The following is a 9,080-nucleotide window of genomic DNA, read 5'->3' on the forward strand; positions in this document are numbered from 1 at the left end:
CATACCTCCGCCAGGCTAAACAGTTTACCTTTTGTATCCCACCGATAGACCGGATCTGGATTCGGACCTGAACCAAAATCAAATCGACTTGTTCTCGCCACCGAACCAACTCGTCCACCAAGTTTATTCATAACTCGTCCATAACTTTTTGAAATATCATGTTATTTTTGGTGAAGTTCCGAATATGGATTCAGGTACAACAAGTTAATTTGTTTTAAGTGATTCTTCATCATTGAGCAATATATCTGAATCAACTCTTCCATGTCACACACCCAACCTGCCCACCAAGTTTCATCCAAATCCATCCACAACATTTTTTTTTTTTTTTGGCGGATGCAAGATCGAGGCTCTTGAAAGAGCTAACATTAATCACACTAAAAGTCAAACCGACACATAAAACATATAATAAGGGGAGCGGTAGACAAGATGGGGAGAGAGGGGGAAGGACACAAACACAACATTTGAGAACAGGGACATCGAGAGAAATGTGGGAGAGGGCTTGGGGGGAGGTGGGAGAGGGCTTGGGGGGAGGTGGGAGAGGTATAAAACATATGAACACTGCAAGGACTTCCAGGAAAGAAGTTGGAATTTCAAAAAAGTGTATCTGGGGTGAATTAGCGGGGGTAGAAAAGATCAAGGTTTTGGATGGGAGAAGATAGATTTTGGTGAACAGCTGTTTTAAAGACCTGGAGGGCGGAGTGGGATTGAAGGGAGTTTTTCCAGAGGCGGGAGAAAAGGGAAATGAAAGAGTGAAGGAGAGCAGAGAGTCTTGATTTTGGCAGTTTAACCATAAGAGGGTTTCTGGCAGATCTTGTGCGACCTGTCGGAATATTTGGGGGAAAGAGCACAGGGAGAGCTGGGGGAGCAAGGCCGGAGAGGAGTCGGTAGAAGACAGAAAGACCACCAACCTGCCTGCAGTAAGTGAAAGGTCCTCGGAGTTAGCTTCATCACAGGAGATTTTGAGATATTGTGTTCACAAACAGACAGAAATACAAACAGGTGAAAACATAAGCTCCGCCCACTTTCGTTGGTGGAGGTAACAAGGACGTAAAGGTAAATATTAAACGATAAATTGTATTGAGAATCCAAAATAAAATGATATGGAGAAAAGGAGCGATGAGGAGCAGAAATAACAACAAAGAAAATATATCATGGGGGAAAAGCGGGAAAGTTATTGTGAACCCTGTGGACGAATATACCGAGTTCGAGGAGGAAAAGACGATTTGCCTGACGATGTTGCCTCGTTCCTCTTCCTCGTCTCCCATCATCGCAGCCGACGAAAGATGCACGATCGAATGATGGATGCACGTGCGCAGTTCGCCACGATTCCCATATTTCTCCAGAAACTCCTCTTTTGGTCTAATCTCGAAAACTTGTACGATTTCCAACCTGACACACAGCACACCTGTCGAGAACCTGCCGCACAGAATGCGCGGCACACCTTTTGTGGGAAGGACGGCGAGGCTCAAAACGAGCGCGAAAACTTCAAGGTTCGGGTTAAGCGGATGAGCGCGCGTGCGCGACGCAGGCGCCGCCAGGTGGACGCGTGGCGCACGACATCCCCTCGAGCAGCGTTATGCGCGACGATCCGCGCGCGCGCTTACCTGGGCGACGCGCACTCACCAACAGGTAACAAGCAGCTTCTGCTTTTAACAACTAAAATGCTCCCTATGATGAAATATGACATCTTACATACGGTGCAGTTACCGCTCGGATTGTATTACCCATTTCTGTACCTCAGCCTCCAGGTGTTAATCCGTGAGATTTGTACCTATTTGCACTTTTTGGCTGTGGTGGCTGATCCCCAGCTCTGTGTGATGAAATAGTCCTACACACGTCACACATACTTCAAAAATGATACTTCGTATGCACTCGACCATTATATAATGACCCTGCACTAGCGAAGCGAAATTTCAGGGTGAAGCAATCGGATACGTGCTCTAATCGGATACGCGTACATATGATGTACGGATGTACGTACGTATGGCGTACGTACGTGTCTGCATTTTTTAATTGATTTTCTCACCAAGCGTTGGTCCGATTGAGACCAAAATTAGCACCATAGAAGTGTTTTATTATTTATTTATTTTTATGTACAACATCGAGGCTCGTGAAAGAGCTAACATTAACCACACAAAAAGTCAAACCGACACAAACCGACACATAAAACACAAAATAAGGGGAGCGGTAGACAAGATGGGGAGACAGGGGGAAGGACACAAACAACATTTGAGAGCAGGGACATCGAGAGAACTGTGGGAGGGAGAGGGTTTGGGGGGAGGTGGGAGAGGTATAAAACATATGAATACTGCAAGGACTTCCAGGAAAGAAGTTGGAATTTCGAAAAAGTGTATCTGGGGTGAATTAGTGGGGGTAGAAAAGATCAAGGTTTTGGATGGGGGAAGATAAGAGATGATGGTGAACAGCTGTTTTGAAGACCTGGAGGGAGGAGTGGGATTGAAGGGAGTGGGGGAGTTTGTTCCAGAGGCGGGAAAAAGGGGAATGAAAGAGTGAAGGTGAGCAGAGAGCCTTGATTTTGGCAGTTTAACCATAAGAGGGTTGCAGGCAGATCTTGTGCGTCCTGCAGGTATATTTGGGGGACAGAGCACAGAGAGAGCTGGGGGAGCAAGGCTGGAGAGGAGTCGGTAGAAGACAGAAAGACCACCAACCTGCCTGCGGTGAGTAAGTGAAAGGCCCTCAGAGTTAGCTTCATCGCAGGAGATTCCAATGATTCTGAAAGCTTTGGCTTCAACAGCGTCAAGCCGAGCTCCGTGTGAGGCAGGAGCACCGGCCCAGAATGGGGAACAGTATTCCATTGAGCTGCGGATGAAAGCCTTGTATGTGGTGAGGAGCTCAGGTGTGCCGAGGAAGGACTTCGCACGACGGAGGTTGCCCAGTCGGCGACTGGCTTTGGAGGCCAGCTTGGAAATGTGGTTTTCCCAAGAAAGATCATGGCAGATAGTGAGACCCAAAAGCTTGAGTGACAGAACTTCTTGGAGAGGATTATTCAGAAAGTGGATGGGAGGGTTGTCCAGTCGGTCTTTTTGGAGAGACATTGTAAGAGTGTGAGATTTGTCAGGATTGAAAGACATGTTCCACTTGTTTGACCAGTACCTCCTTCTGTAGAAAATTTTACTGATAATTTTGACGTCATGGGTCATGTGGAATGGACGCCATCTTGAAAAAACGTTGCACCTCCATATCGATGAAACCGCTCAATGGGAAAAAAAGAAACATGGCTCATTGTCAAGTACTCTCCATGCCCATGGGGAATACGATATGTTAATGACGATGCCATCGGTGCCTTCATTATGACGTCATCATTTGACAAGGAAAAACGCTTGATCTGATCAGTATGAAATTTTTATTTTCTCTGCAACTGTTAGTCTGATAGACACGACATTTCCAATACAGGAACGCCTCATCCTGTATAAAAAAATTTCATGATAATGATGACGTTGCAGGTCACGTGCTACAGGCATCATCTTTGAAAAACCGAAAAACGTTGCACCTCCATATCTCCAAAACCGCTCAATGGAAAAAATTGAAACGTGGTTCATTGTAACGAATTCTGCACGGGGAAAAAGTGTTGTTAATAATGACTCATTGGTGCTTTAATTATGACGTCATAATTCGACAAGTACAACACTCAGTTTGATCAGTTTGAAATTTATTGAGAGTGATGTATGCAACAATTATATAAGAAAATGTAAATGTATGATGTCATCGGTCACATTGTCTGGCAGCCATATTAGATCAAAGAAAATAAACCCCTAAAAAACAGAAGAGTTGGCTCGCACCAAGTTGACCGAGGGGTAAGTATTCTATGCATACCATCCAGTTACTAATTATATGAGTTCCCTCACCCGTACATAGGACTTCAATGCCAACCTATGCTTATTACCACCCTATGGTTGTTTGTCCCTGCTGAATCCTATTTAAATGCTGAACATCAAGCTAACGAAGCAGCACGTACCATTTGTCATGTTGTATAACTGTGAAGTTGTACTTCTCCTGTTATGAGCCGTCCATGTATGACGTAATGCAGAGGGGGTAGGTGGACCGGCATTGCGTCATACAAGTGGGTCATTTAAATTTGGATGGGAGACAACGCCGGTTCTAGCCACTAGGGGGCCCTAGGCAAGCATTTCTTTGGGGACCCCTCTAAATCCCTCACTTCCCAAAAACACAAGGCAAGTTAAAGTTTCCAACAAACTGAAACCCATCTGGTTGATATAAGTCCGTTCTAGTGTTTTGAGAATAAATACATTTCAGTGTTTATGCAGATTCTATATTAAAATAACTAGCAACGGTACCCGCCCTCTGGGCGGTGCTTCAATTGGGAGGCCCAAATGAAAAGGCAAAATATCACAAATTGAAGGCTTTTGTATTTTAAACGATTTATGTAAACATCCGTTAAATCATATCACACGCAAATCATCAAAATCTAAACAGTATTTGTAGAATTTAAATAAAAGCCACATCACTGTTCATATCGGTAAATATTATTCCATCGTGTTTGGAAAAACTTGAAAATTGGAACATTGGAAAAATTTTACTAATTGGAAAAACAATATAGCCTATTTTACTCCAGGGGGTCCCAGGATTACCCACCCAAAATTTTGTTGCGATCGGTTCAGCCGTTTTTGCGGTACCTGGGAACAGACAGACAGACAGACGGACATTTGGTGAATTATAGTAAGATGATAAAGGAAATTACTCTTTTCAGTTTCACTGTTACTTTTTGAGTTAAACATTCACTTTGCTGCATTTTTTTAGGCAAACTCATCAATTATATCATCATAGGACAGTTGCTGGCCAAGCTCCCTGTTAATGCCGAAGACAGCCAGTCCGCAGAGGCATTCCTGTGCCATCGACAGACGCAGGTATGTTTTGATGAGTTTCAGCTCTCTGCCGATGCCACAATGACTGGGAGCACCACATCTATCCTGGGAGCGATCCGCAGGTTGGGATAAAGCTCTTGCAGCTGCTTTTCGTGGATCAATGCAAGCAGCTGCAGAGCTGTCATCTGAGATGGCACTGATGGAAGGTTCTGGAACTCCTGTGTCATTTCCAAATCCACTAATATCAGTCACTAATAAAGCTCAACGTCTTCTCTATCTCCTCGAAATGCATCCTCAATGTGTTACTGGACATTCCTGGGAAATCATCTTGCGCCCGGGGCGAGGAAGTGAGAGTGGATTGAAATTGCTTCTCAAGATGCGATTGCTAAGATCAGAAAGTTTAATTTTTTTTTATAGAAAAGACCAACGAGCAAAATATGATTTTTGTTCATTGACTTATTTAGGATTGCGCGAGGATTGCGTTGCGGCACATGAGAAAGCAAGAAGTGAGAATTGTTTATTTTTTGTGACAAGTGTGAAACGAAATGGACACAACAAAATAAAACATCGACTGGAAGTAAGTTTTGATGAAGTTGTTTGAGTAGAAAGCGCGTTGATGTTTGCAAGTCAAAGGTGGGGCAGGTGTAAGGTGGTCATGACCCAAAGGATATTTGGAGGTGTTGCATCCAGAGTCCTTTCATGATTACTTTGTGAAAAGTTCCCAGCCAGGCCAAAAAGGACCAAATATGTACAATTGAACAATGGTTGTTACTTTTCAGTGTTAAAATGTAAAAATATTCGTTTATATACAATAGAGCACAATTTAGAATACATTCATTTGACTATTTCAGGCCGGGAATTTTTGACACATGCACGCGGAAGCATTTCAGGATTGGGAGGCAAAACCTTCGGAGGAGCGCATTGACAAACAAAAAATGCAGACACACACACACACACACACACACACACACACACACATACACACACACACACACACACACACACACACACACACACAGTGTAAATTTGAGAAACCCATAACTCTACCTTTTAAAGAGCTTTTTGGAAATTTTGATTTTCAAATAAAGCCGGTAGTGCATTTTAAGCACCTTCCCAGATGACGCAACAATATAAAAATCAAGTAAATTGTCGTGTGTGCACCCTCCTCCCTACCAAACTCCCTGCCCTGTCCCCTTTTCCATCTGGTCTCCTGCAAACACAGTGCTGCCAACATGTGCGACCAGGATGGACTAAAGTAAAGTTACGTGCACTCGCCTCTGCACTGTCTAGCCTGCGTTTTAGTCATTACCCAGCTATAAACTGTCACCCCGGTGTTTCACATGCGCTCTCCGCCATTTTGTTAATTTTCATCCCTTTCTATTATAAAGTAGAGACATTTGAATGCGTTACCAATATGCCTCCACATAGTCCCTGCCCGTGACAATGGGTAGATGCCCCCATTGACTGTCCTAACAATAAACAAGTTTGATTTAAATCCCTTCAGCTGTTCTCAAGTATCACATTTTATCACAGGACAGGTTTCACATCAATCAGTGAAGTGGTTTTGGAGAAGGTTTTTTTTTAAATATCGGCTTTCAAACTAATATGGCTGCCAAACCACGTGACATATGACATCAAAAATGTATACTCTGCATACGCATGGGTAGGGGATCATGTTTGTGAAGTTTCGTGTTGATTGGATAAGGTTCGTGTTTCTATCCAAGATGGCTGCCGAACCACGTGATCTACGCCGTCATAATTTTCAAACTATATGCAACAATGGTGTTATATGACATTTGTAAAGTTTCGCATCGATAAGGTAAGCAGTTTCTGAGATATAATTATTTAATATTTTCATTCAATCCAATATGGCTGCAACACCATGTGACCGATGACGTTTTTTGAGATCAACTTTTAATCGCCATGCCTAGTTGATGACACACATAAAGTTTCGAGTCAATCGATTTGGTGGTTTGGGAAATAATGTTTTTTAAAAAGATTTTAGGTTAAATCCAATATGGCTGTCAAACCATGCGACCTATGATGTCATAAATTTAACATTTCAATACAAATGGGTCATAGATCATGTGCATGCAATTTCTGATTTTTAGGATAAGGCATTCGATTAAAACATTTATGGCTGGTATACCTCTTCACTGATGATATCATCATTATCATGCTTTTGTTTTCCATCATTATCATGGGAGTACTTGACAATGTGCCAAGTTTCAAATTTTTCCATTCAGCGATTTCCGATAAATAATCTTTTAATTATTTGCGTTTAACCTGGTGTGGCTGCCACAGTGCCACACTATGTGACATATGACGTCACAATTATCAGGAAAAAAAATTCTACATGAGTGTCGGTCCTAACCCGAAAGTTGTGTCTCAATCGGAGATGTGGTTGCTGAGAAAACAAGGTTTAGCCCGTACGGACGAAATGGACCCCGGAAACCGGAAAACGGAAATGAACCGGATGGATGGATGGAAACCGGAAAACACAATTCCTCCTGCCACCTTCGGGGGTGAAGGAAGGCGTTAAAAAAACTACCTTCCCTTGTATAATGAATGCCTTTCTTTGCTCCAGTTACTTTTCTACTTTTCTTTTTATTTCCTTTTAACACTATTTATTTATTCTACCCCCATTCTCACTCTTTTTGGGGGGTGGGGGAGAGGGATGGGACATTATGCCTTTGGGTGGGTATTGCATTTGAGTCCATTTGTTTGTTACTTGGCAAAAAATGTTTTTTTGACAAGTATGTTGATCACTCCGGTTTGTGTGTGTGTTTATGTGTGTTTGTTTGTGTGTTTATGTGTGTGTTTGTGTGGGTGTTTATGTGTGTTTATGTGTGTTTGTGTATGTGTTTATGTGTGTGTTTGTGTGTGTGTTTATGTGTGTTTGTGTGCGTATTTATGTGTGTTTGTGTGTGTGTGTTTATGTGTGTTTGTATGTGTGTTTGTGTGTGTGTGTGTTTGTGTGTGTGTCTATGTGTGTGTTTATGTGTGTGTCTATGTGTGTGTTTGTGTGTGTGTTTATATGTGTGTTTGTGTGTGTTTGTGTGTGTGTTTATGTGTGTTTATGTGTGTTTGTGTATGTGTTTATGTGTGTGTTTGTGTGTGTGTTTACGTGTGTTTGTGTGTGTGTGTTTATGTGTGTGTTTGTGTGTGTTTGTGTGTGTTTATGTGTGTTTGTGTATGTGTTTATGTGTGTGTTTGTGTGTGTTTGTGTGTGTGTTTATGTGTGTTTGTGTATGTGTTTGTGTGTGTGTTTGTGTATGTGTTTATGTGTGTGTTTGTGTGTGTGTTTATGTGTGTTTGTGTGTGTGTTTATGTGTGTGTTTGTGTGTGTTTATGTGTGTTTATGTGTGTTTGTGTATGTGTTTGTGTGTGTTTGTGTGTGTGTTTATGTGTGTTTGTGTATGTGTTTATGTGTGTGTTTGTGTGTGTTTGTGTGTGTGTTTATGTGTGTTTGTGTATGTATTTATGTGTGTGTTTGTGTGTGTTTGTGTGTGTTTGTGTGTGTGTTTATGTGTGTTTGTGTATGTTTATGTGTGTGTTTGTGTATGTGTTTATGTGTGTGTTTGTGTGTGTTTATGTGTGTGTCTATGTGTGTGTTTGTGTGTGTGTTTATGTGTGTTTATGTGTGTTTGTGAATGTGTTTATGTGTGTGTTTGTGTGTGTGTTTATGTATGTTTGTGTGCGTATTTATGTGTGTGTTTGTGTGTGTGTGTTTATGTGTGTTTGTATGTGTGTTTGTGTGTGTGTGTGTTTGTGTGTGTCTATGTGTGTGTTTGTGTGTGTGTCTATGTGTGTGTTTGTGTGTGTGTTTATGTGTGTGTTTATGTGTGTTTGTGTGCGTATTTATGTGTGTGTTTGTGTGTGTTTATGTTTGTGTGTGTTTGTGTGTGTGTCTATGTGTGTGTTTGTGTGTGTGTCTGTGTGTTTTTGTGTTTATCACTTTGCAAAAAAAAATTTTTTGCCAAGTATGTTGATCACCCCGGTTTGTGTGTGTTTCCTTGTGTGTGTGTGTGTGTGTGTGTGTGTGTGTGTGTGTGTGTGTGTGTGTGTATGTGTGTGTGTGTGTGTGTGTGTTTTTTTTTTTTTTTTTTTGTTTGTTTTTGTATACTGAATCGAGGCTCGTGAAAGAGCTGACATTTACTTCACAAACAAAACAACCAGACAAACAAAATATATAAAAAGAGGGAGCGGAAGACAAGAGAATGGGAAGCACACAAA

The sequence above is a fragment of the Myxine glutinosa genome, chromosome 8, assembly GCF_964187855.1.
Source record: "Myxine glutinosa chromosome 8, kmMyxGlut1.1, whole genome shotgun sequence".
NCBI lineage: Eukaryota > Metazoa > Chordata > Myxini > Myxiniformes > Myxinidae > Myxine > Myxine glutinosa.